The sequence below is a fragment of the Nicotiana attenuata genome, unplaced genomic scaffold (assembly GCF_001879085.1).
Source record: "Nicotiana attenuata strain UT unplaced genomic scaffold, NIATTr2, whole genome shotgun sequence".
Taxonomy (NCBI): Eukaryota; Viridiplantae; Streptophyta; class Magnoliopsida; order Solanales; family Solanaceae; genus Nicotiana; species Nicotiana attenuata.
The window spans coordinates 246942-258565 of NW_017671054.1; positions in this window are offsets into that span (position 1 = coordinate 246942).

Genomic DNA, 11624 nt, shown 5'->3' on the forward strand with positions numbered 1-11624 from the left:
ACCACCTATATATTTCGAACTTAATGAGCCCCCATTGCTACAATAATAACACTATTGACCGCAACGTCGAAGCCACCCTATAACTTGTTCTGATGTTATCGTATATGTTTTCTTTTATTTTATTTTTTTTCTTTTTTTTTGGTTAAAGGGATAATATATATATTAGAAGTTAACACATGATGTTACACTACTTTGGCAGTTGCTGGGGTATTTTAAGGCCCCCAAGGATGCATAGTTTTGCATAATTGTACTTAAGTTACAACCCACAAAAGATCTAGGTAGTTCAGTTCCTAGGATGTCTGCCCAAAATACATCATTGGCAAACACCGGAGGAACTGCTAGAGATACTAATTTACTCAAAAAAATTTCCTTTGCTGCATCCTTCGCCAGCATATCAGCTACCCTGTTTTGCTCCCTGTATGTGTGCCTCACCACCACGCTGCCCATCCTTTGGATCAACGATCTGCATTCACAAATTAAAGGGTCAAATATTAGATTTCCATTTAACAACATATTAATTGTTTCTTAGGAATCAGTGTCTATTTCTAGCGGAAGTAGGTTATTTAGTTCCGCTAGTTGTAGACCTCTGATAAGGGCTTTGATTTCTGCCCTTATGTTTGTTGTATGGGGTATGTTTTCCATGTATCCCAAAATCCAGTTTCCATTGTGATCTCTAAAAAGCCCCCCAACTCCCCCCATTCCTGGGTTTCCTTTAGCTGCACCATCAGTGTTGAGTTTACAGGAGCCTCTTGGTGGTGGAGTCCACTTTAGCATGATTTGGTGGTTGTACTTATTTTGCTTGTTATTATTAAGCACATAGAACTCAGTTGCCTTGGCAATTGTGTTATTGGCATTGATTGAGTCCTTTTCGTTGTTGAATACATTGTTGTTCCTTGCCAGCCAAATATGCCAGAGACAGTAGGGAAGGAGACTGCCCCAGTTGAGGCATTCATTGTACTTATCACTCTTGATATTTTGCAAAACTGATATCCAAAGATGGCCATTGAGAGTTAGATTGGATGGTGGAGGGATTGTAGATTTTGATTGAATTGCATTCCAAAACTGAACAGCATTTGAACATTGGGAGAAGATGTGGTCAATGTCTTCTTTTTCGAACCCACAAAAGTAGCATTGAGGGGGACAGTCCAGTCCAATAGAGTTTAGGAAACTCCCGGTGGGCAGCCTTCTGTGATGTTATCGTATATGTTGTGCAAACACTAAAATCAGCTATGATTAGTTTTTCTTTCCTCTTATTTTCCATTACTTCTCTTTTTTTTTCCCTCGGCCGTGTTAGGCATGAGGACAAATGTTTTTCCATAAAAATCTATCTTTTGAAAAGTAATTTTTGGTGTTTGATTTGACTGCGAAACTATTGTTTAAAAAACCAATTATTAAGTATTGATGATAATCTTAAGTATTGATTAAAACGATTATATGTTTCATATATGATCATTTTAAGAGTAATTGGTATATTTATGAAAAGAATCATGTTTACCTAGAAAAATGTGAGTAACAATTAAATATGATTAGTGATTCTAAAGATATGTGATTTATTCCAATACTAGTGAATGTACAAATAATATTAAGTTTAAGTAAGAAGAATTGATGAACCAAACCAGTGTTGTTAGAGCGATAAGGACCTCGAGCTCGATTATCTCAGGGGCCTCGGGGGTAGCTACGAACAATAAAATATGAACAATAAAGTAAAGAAAATAAAGCTGAAGAACAATTGTTGAGCACGGTAAACAAGAAAAGCAGAGTAGAATAATCTATTGCAGAGAATGAGGTATCCTTTACAAATGATTAAGGTTCTCCTTATATAGAAGGGAAAAACCCTTAATACAGTACATTTCCAGTTATGGTAAAAAGTTCTATTGGTACGGCTGTATAACGACCTAGTACAGACTTGTACTATTTCGTACAAATCTTATCCTATAATTTATGCCCTAACCCACGTGTCCTTGAGAAATTCTCGCTCTTTCTTGAGTGTCTTCGAGATTGCACTGCCCTCGAGACAGGACAAGACGGGTCATCGATTTTCTTCTCGAGGTGCGCTCATCCGGGGCTGGCTTGATTCTTACTTCGAGCTTCCAGAACTCGGACTCGGAGTGTAATCTAGTCTTTAAAATCGAGCTCTCCGATTTTTACCGTATACAGATAGTCCCCGCGTTTCTTAGAATGAAATGATATGAAACGATTTGGATTTCCGAAATCCTTAGTGATGATGTCATCTCCCCATGATGCAAGCGTTCGAAGTGATCGAAACGTCCCGTCGGTCCGCTTTTCCAAAAACATTGAATGCATGCCAGTATTGGTCGGCCACTAATACCGCCGAACCATCGTCGCCCTTCTATAAATATGAGGCGATTCCTCTAAGTAAAGAACTTTACTCTTTCTTCATCCCTTTCCCATCTTCATCTCTTTCTTCAGTCACCCATTTTCTCCGCCTCTTTAAGCGCCGGAAAACGCCAAGCTCTTGCCAGAAATAACAGATCTTCAATCCAAATTCTTTAGCTTATAACTATGGCCAAAACTTCCAAGACGATCCCCAAAAGGGATAAAGCATCGTCTTCTTCTGCCTTCCGGCCGGCCAGACCGGTGGTGCCGCCAACACTTCAGGAGATCACCCCTGGACTTTGCATTATCAAGAAGGACTTTAGAATTGAGAATCCCCCAGACTTCCCAGGTCGATGCGAATAGGCGTCTCGATATATTAGCTTGATAACGACGAAGATTGTTGAGGATGTAAAGAAGGATTGCGGCTGGGGAGATGGGGTCGAGGTTCAGATCCTGAAACCCGGTGAAAGCATTACTACCCATGTGGAGGGGTTCTTAAGTGTCTACACTTACCCCTTCACACTGGGTCCCCTCGACCCGGCGGTGATTGACTTTTGCAAAACATATGAAGTCACCCTCGGACAATTCACCCTTCTTTTTGGCGTATCGTGATCATGTTGCGGTATATATCTGAGCAGGCCGAGGGTTTGGAATTCACTCTCAGCCACCTGGTTCAATTATATCGACCCCAGTTATTTCGAGGGCTCATCAAGCTGCAACGCCGAACAACGAAAGCCTTCTTTGCTAGTACCGACGAAACCAAAGATCGGGGTTGGATGAGCCAATTTGTTAGAGTAAGAACTTCGAACGTCATCCCCGAGGATAAAATGCCGTTCCCGGAGAGGCGGAACTTTAACCGTAAGTGGAGTTCGTATTCCCTGTACCTATTCATATTCTGCTTCTATATTTCATAACGATGTTGTCCTTTTCCTAGCAGCCAATGCTTGGGCGCCCCCAGCGGTGCCCGACCTCGAGGATTGGGTCCGAAAGTTAGCTGCCACTTCTTCCTACAATAAGCGCAAGTGGCGTGAATTATCGAAGGGCCACTGGGAGGCCAAGAACCACGGTAAGTGTCTTTCAGCAGTTCCAACACTTTCCATACATTGGCGGCGTCGTTACTTACTCACGCTTGCCTGCGCATGCCTTGGCGTTGCATCCCAGATGAGGCCGGCTCCGACCGGGGAAGAGACCAAGTCTTCAAATCCGAAGTCCGAGAAGGACAACAAAACAAAAAGGGTCTCGAAACCCGAAGACCCTCAGGACAAGAAAACCCCCGCTCGAAGGCTGCAGAAAAGATTTGCTCAAACGGGCGCAGACTCAGCCCATGACTCCCCAGGTGATGAAGAAAATGAAGATGAAGAGTCGGCGCTGGTGGCTCGGACCAGGAATCCAGTCGAGGTCGCCAAGGCTTTCGAACCAGAAACCTTTTCCTGTGGTGAGGATGCCCCGAAGGAAGAAACGGGCAATGCCCCTGCATCCCCGGAGGTCGAGATTGTCCCTCCGCCTTCTACAACTATACCGGAGGGGGTAAATGCTGAGACCCCCAATAATAATGAGAACGCCCTGAGTGAAGAGCTCGGGGCCACGACTACGGGTCATTCCCTTTCATTGCCAACTTATTCTGAGGGGGCAATCGAAGAGGCCAACGCTATGCTTATGCCCGACCCAAATAAACTCATCGAGGATGATCCTCTTTAGGGTTGCTACACTGGGATTGAGGATGCCAACGACTTCAATGATGCATCCTCCATTTTCGAAGAGGCTCAACGTCTCCTTTCCCGGGTAAGGATTTTCCCCTTTTTATTGTAAATTTTTCTTCCTTTCTTTTCTTTTGACTGATATGTCTCCATTCCACTTACAGGCCATCGTGAAGTTTATAGCTGAGCTGAGCCAATGTGAGGTTGAGCTCAAGAAGGTTACGAGTGAAGGCCCTGAGGCTCCTCTGTAACCAGAAGGGAGGAGCTTAAGGATCTCCAAACCGCATTGGCCAAAGCTCAAAAAGCGAGTCCGAGCTAGATGAACAGGTAACTGCAATTTTAACAAAGTTCGGCCTTCTTGTCCCTACTTCGGAGGCTAATACCTCGATATCTCAGCTGTAGGAAAAGCTAGATATGATTGGGCAGCTCCGGGGCGAGGTAGATCAAGTTCGGGCTGATTATCATCAGTGGAAGAAGGACATGGATCAACTTGCAGCCGACAAGGAAGCTATTACGGCCCAACTAGCCTCGGCTGAAGCTCAGCTCCGAGGCATTGAAGCGAAGGGTCTGGCTCAGGCCAGGAAAATTGAGGGGTTGGAGGCCGAGCTGGCTAAAGCCCGGGCAGAAGCTGCACAGGCTAAGGCTGAAGCTGTCAGGCTAGAGCTGAAGCTGAGAAGACAAAGGATGCGGCCAATAAATCCATTGCTATATACTTGAAGGAAACAGCGACCGATCTAGCTGAGTTGAGGGAGGCCTTCGATCGGAGAAGACGGAGCAATGAATTGGCTAAGTGCCAAGCCCGGAAGGAGACTCTCGAAGAAATCCATGCCCGAGGGTTCAACCTCGTTGGAGAGATAGCCGAAGCAAGGGCACGGGAAACCGATGCTAGGTTTCTTATCTCCTTCGATGACGAGGATATGGTGAGTGGCTCCGAGGAAGAAGAAGGTGAAGAAGATTTTCCCGAAGGAGATGAGACTCCCGATGATAGAGGCGCTGGAGACGTAGTTTCTGAAGATGACACTCCCGAGGGTGTGACCCTGAAAATAGATTAGGCTTTCATTCTTGTGTACGGGCCCTTTGTGGGCGTTGTAAATGTTTTCTAACTTTCCCTTATGAATATAAAGTATCTTTTCGCTCTATCTTTGATTTGTGTTGACTTTTATTTTGTCCCCGTTTGAGGAAGATTCCGATGATTCAAATACTTATTTCGATTATCGATTCAGACTCGTAATAAACATAAACCCTTAGGTTTTTATTGCGCAAGATCATACCCCTTAAGGTTTTAGATGATCATCGAGCTATGCTTAAACTCAATTTGATGCGAGCTCGGAACAATGGGGCTTTTGGGACCGAGTTGAATGAGAATGAAATCTCGGACTCCCATAAGCTTTTGCCCTATATCTCTTTTAAGCTGGCCCTTAGGCTCTTTTTTCAAAATTGGCCCTTAGGCTCTTTGAATTGGGCCGTTTCGGCCTCTAAAAAGGCTATGTAATTTTTCCCTCATTTCGGCTAAAAAGACTTAGTGAAATTTTAGTTACGCCTTAACATGTGTTTTTGTACCCGTTGGGTTTTTTGAAGGCTCAACGTATCGGAAACTTATTAGTCATTTCGTTTGTGTGGACATAATCGAATACCCCTTGAGGTTTTTTCGATGGCTGGTGTCATCGAAGCCTTTGGATTATTCGAGGGCTGAATTTATCGAAGCCCTTTATATTTTGCTTTTGCCGAGGGTAGCCTGATTTAACCAGTTTTTACAAAGTTTGAAGGCCTTTAATTTATAGCGGAAATCGGGCGTCTCCGAATCACGTTATTTTAGCCGTAGCTTTTATGTGACCGTAGTCCTTAGTATGGCCGTAGCCTTCGGGTTTGTCACTTGGACTTGTTTCCCGATAACTTTCCGAACTTGTTCGAAAAGTTAGTCCCCGAGTATATTGGCCCTGGCCTTTGTTTCGAGGGGTGTTTTGAGGGGGTGCCTCTTTGAGGTCTTATTAGTCCGAACTTTCGATGACTCGGATGTATTGACTGTCAGTGTCAGTCCTCGAGTATTCGAGGTGCTTTGGCCCTTGATCCGCTTCCCGTAGGATTGTAAGTGTAGAGCTCGTATGATAGCAAACTTCTTTGAGATACAAGGTGTTTTTGATACAACCAGAATGCTTCTTTAAATAGTTGATACATGCGTACATGTTTTTTCGTCGGGGCTCGACTATCCTATATGGACACGATTCATTTGACCGTTTGGCCCATTACAAAGTTATCCTATCGAGGCCCTCTTAGGCGTGAAGTATCTTTCTCCGAGGGTGATGCCCCCCCCCCCCCCCGAAGTGTTCGAGGTTGATTGAAAAGAAGCCTTGAATACTTGTCGAATGTTCCTTAGGTAGAATATAGGTGTTGCCTCGTTAAAAACCTTGCCGGTAAAACCCACTTGGGATAAAACCCGGTCTAAGGGAAAAAGAGTACAACGCATGCTTTAAAACCCAAGGTCTTCGAACTGAAAGGCGCCTCGATGTTTCTGATCAAACATCTGTAAGGAGTTAGCTTTAAATACAATTGGAAAAGGGGAGAAGTTCATACTTCAACAGTAATATCGTTTTAGCGATGATACGTTCCAATTGTTTGGTAGTTGCTCGGCTTCCATTGTGCTGAGTTTGTAGGATCCTTTACCTACGACTCCGAGGACACGATACTGTCCTTCCCAATTGGGGCCTAGTTTCCCTTTGTTTGGGTCTCGAGTGTCGAGGGTGACTTTCCTTAGGACTAAGTCCTTGACTCAGAAATATCGAAGGTTCGTCCTTCTATTGTAATATCTTTCAATCCTTTGTTTTTGCGCGGCCATTCGAATCAATGCGGCCTCACGCTTTTCATCTAGTAGCTCAAGAGAAGTGTTCATTGCTTCGTGATTTGAGTCATCGGTGGCATGTTGAAATCTGACGCTAGGTTCCCCGAGTTCGACTGGGATCAATGCTTCGTACCTGTACACCAAAGAAAACAGGGTCTCCCCCGTGCTTGACTTTGACGTCGTTCGATATGCCCATAGCACCTCGGGAAATACTTCTCTCCATTTCTCTTTTACATCATCTAACCTTTTTTTAAGTTTTTAATGATGGTTTTGTTTGTGGACTCCGCCTGACCATTTGCACTTGGGTGGTAAGGTGCTGATAGAATCCTTTTGATTTTATGGTCCTCAAGGAATTTTGTCACTTTGCTGCCAATGAACTGTTTCCCATTGTCACATGCTATTTCGGCTGGTATCCCGAACCGACATATGATGTGGTCCCATATGAAGTTGATCACTTCTTTTTCTCTATCTTCTCGAAGGCCTGTGCTTCAACCCATTTTGAGAAGTAGTCAGTCATAAACAAATAAATCTAGCTTTACCTGGTGCCGTCGGTAGGGGGCCGACGATGTCCATCCCCCATTTTTTGAATGGCCACGGGGATAGGACCGAATGGAGTTGTTCACTGGGTTGGTGGATCATTGGTGTAAATCTTTGGCATTTATCACACTTTCAAACGACCTCCTTGGTATCCTTTTCCATGCTATCCCAATAATACCTCTCTCTGATCACCTTGTGAACCAGAGAGTCTGCACCAGAATGGTTCCCATAAGTGCCCTCGTGGATTTCTCGTAATACATAATCGGTGTCCCCGGGTCCAAACACATCGCCAGTGGCCCATCGAAGGTTCTTCTGTACAACGTTCCATTTCATCGAGTGAGAATCGGTCTGCTTTGGCTCGAAGTGCCCTTGACTCTTTTGAGTCTGTGAGGAGCTTCCCATGCTTCAAATAGTCGATGTATTTATTCCTCCAATCCCATGTTAAACTTGTTGAATTAATTTCGGCATGGCCTTCTTCGACCACCGAACTTGATAGTTGGACGACAGTCCCCGGGACGATATCATCCTCTTCTACCGAAGACCCCAAGTTTGCTAGTGCATCGACCTCGCTATTCTATTCTCGAGGTACATGGTCCAGTGTCCATTCCTTGAAGTGGTGCAATGCCACTTGAAGTTTGTCTAAGTACCTCTGCATTCGATCGTCTCGGACTTCGAAGCTCCCGTTTACTTGATTTACCACCAAAAGGGAGTCACATTTTGCCTCGATGACTTCTGCTCCAAGGCCCATGGCTAGTTCGAGACCTACAATCATAACCTCATACTCGGCCTCATTGTTACTTAATTTAGAAGTTTTGATAGATTGCCTAATGACACCGCCCGTAGGTGGTTTCAAGACGATACCGAGTCCGAACCCTTTCACATTCGAAGCACTGTCCGTGAAAAAGGTCCATACCCCCGATGACGTACCCATTTTTAGCAAGAGTTCCTTTTCTACTTCAGGTACGAGGGTAGGTGCAAAATTGGCCACGAAGTCTGCCAAAATTTGAGACTTGATAGTCGTTCGAGGCTGATATTCGATATCATACCCTCCAAGTTCGATGGCCCATTTGGCCAGCCTGCCCGATAATTCGGGCTTATGCAAGATACTTGAAGTGGATACGTGGTCAATACACATACAGGATGGCACTGAAAGTATGGTTTTAATTTCCTGGATGCACTTATTAATGCAAGAGCTAACTTTTCCAAATATGGGTACCTGGTTTCAGCATCTCCTAGGGTCCGACTCACATAATAGACATGAAATTACGTACCTTGCTCTTCTCGAACCAGCACGCCACTTACCGCCACCTTGGACACGGCTAAATACAAGTAGAGTGTTTCATTCTCCTTCGGAGTGTGGAGCAGGGATGGGCTAGAGAGATACCGTTTTAACTCTTCCAAGGCTTGTTGGCACTCTGGAGTCCATGCGAAGTTGTTCTTCTTTTTGAGTAGGGAAAAGAAATGATGGCTCCGATCTGATGATCTCGAGATGAATCGGCCTAGGGCAGCTATCCGTCCCATCAGCCATTGTACGGCTTTCACATTGTTCACTATGGTGATTTTCTCGATGGCTTTGATTTTATCGGGGTTGATCTCATTACCCCTGTTCGACACCATGAAACCCAATAACTTGCCTGAACCAACTCCAAAAGCGCATTTCTCGAGGTTGAGCTTCATGTTGTACTTTCTAAGGATATCGAACGTCACATAAAAAAAGGGTCAAATGGTCCTCTGCGCACAGGGACTTAACTAGCATGTCATCAATATAAACTTCCATAGATTTTCCAATCTGATGTTCAAACATCTTATTAACTAGGCCTTGTTATGTGGCTCTTGCATTTTTCAACTCTAAGGGCATTACATTATAACAATACGTACCATACTTCGTGATGAACGAAGTCTTTTCTTGGTCCTCCGGGTTCATTTGAATTTGGTTGTACCCGGAATAGGCATCGAGTAAAGTAAGGATCTCGTGCCCGGCCGTAGCATCAATCAAACGATCGATGTTGGGCAATGGGAAGGAATCTTTAGGACATGCTTTGTTCAAATCCTTGTAGTCTACACACATTCTAAGTTTATTCCCCTTCTTAGGGACTACTACTATGTTAGCTAGCCATTCGGGATATTTTACATCCCTAATGGATCCTATCTTTAGAAGTTTGGTTACCTCTTCTTTGATGAAGGCATGCTTTACCTCGGACTGAGGTCTCCTCTTTTGCTTTACCAGTTTGAACCTGGGATCGACACTTAGTCGATGGGTAGTTATCTCTGGTGGGATCCCAGTCATATCTAAGTGGGACCAGGCAAAGCAATCGATGTTACTGATAAGAAATTAAATAATTTTTTTCTTGAGTTCGAGGGTTAACCCCGTCCCCAAGTATACCTTTCGTTCCGGAAGATGCTCAATCAATACGGCCCGCTCGAGTTCTTCGACCGTGGACTTTGTCGCATCCGATTCCTCGGAGGCAACGAAGGCTCGGGGGGTGAGGAAATCTTCTTCTTCGTCCTTGATCACCTGTTCATCAATCACCTGTCCCTCGGGCTCAATCGAGGGTACGGTCTGTAATTGCTATTTGGCCTCCTGTTTGTCTTTTGACTTTTCTGGTGCGGATGGTGTCGATACCGGAGTCAAGTCGTGTACTGCAAACATCTCCTTAGCTTCATGTTGTTCTCCATATACTCTTTTTACGCCATACTTTGTTGGGAACTTCATCATCCGATGAAGGGTCGATGGCACCGCCCTCATGCTATGGATCCACGGCCTTCCAAGCAAAGCATTATACCTCAAGTCACCTTCGATGACGTGAAGTTTGGTGTCTTGTATGGTTCCAGCAATGTTGACTGGGAGGATGATTTCTCCCTTCGTTGTTTCACTTGCCATGTTAAAGCCATTCAAGACTAGAGATGCCGGTATGATTTGATCGAGTAGCCAGAGCTGCTCCACGACCCTTGACCTGATTATATTTGCTGAACTACCTGGATCCACGAGAACACGTTTAACTTGAACTTTATTTAAAAGGATTGAAATTACTAGTGCATCATTGTAAGGCTGAGATAAGGCCTCGATGTCTTCCTCGCTGAATGTGAGGGTGTCCTCGGGCATGGAAACCCGAATCTGTTTCTCCCTTATGATGGATAGTTTGGTACGTTTGAATATAGGTCCCTGTGGGGCGTCGACTCCACCGATGATCATGTGAATGACATGTTGAGGTTCTTCAGGTTCATTCTTCCTGCCTGTATCTCTCTCTCTGAAGTGATTCTTATCCCGATCACTTAGGAATTCTCGAACGCGACCCTTGTTGAATAATCTAGCCACCTCTTCCCTTAGCTGCCTGCAATCCTCCATTCTATGACCACGCGTGCCATGATACTTGCACATCAAGTTCGGGTTCCTTTGGGAGGGATCGGTCTGTATTGGCCTGGGCCTCTTAGCATATTTGATTCTCCCAATAGTTGAGACGATCCTTGATGCATCTATGCTGAAGTTGTACTTTGATAATCGAGGGACCTCAGCGGGGTCGGCATGCTTATCGAACCCGTTCTTGCTCATGAATCCTCGAGAACCTTGACCTCGGTCACTTCTTTAATAGTTCTGAGAGATGTTGTGGCTCGGGCCGTTGTTCCTTAGATTGGCATATGGTTGGTACCGTTCTTTGTTGAATCTTGATCCCCGGTCTGTGTCCCTCAGGAGCTTGGCTGTGAATCTATTAGGATGAACTGAGCCCGAGGGGGCTCCCAACTGGTCGTCCTCGACCCTAATTTTTGACTGATAACGATTGTGCACATCCGACCATGTCACAGCTGGATATTCGACCAAATTCTGCTTTAGCTGTCGAGATGCAATGGAGCTTCGTTCATTCAGACCTTGCATAAAGGCCTGAACTGCCTAGTCATCGGAGACCGGTGGTAATTACATTCTTTCCATCTGAAACTAGGACATGAACTCCCTTAGCATCTCGTCATCCCTTTGTTTTATTTTGAAGACATTCGATTTTCTTGTGGCCACCTTTATGTCCCCGGCGTGTGCTTTCACGAAGGCGTCCGCCAACATAGCAAATGAATCAATAGAGTTAGGAGCTAAGTTGTGATACCAAATCATAGCTCCTTTCGATAGTGTTTCCCCAAATTTTTTCAATAATACTGACTCGATTTCATCGTCATTCATGTCATTTCCTTTTATTCCACAAGTGTATGAAGTACTATGTTCGTTAGGGTCA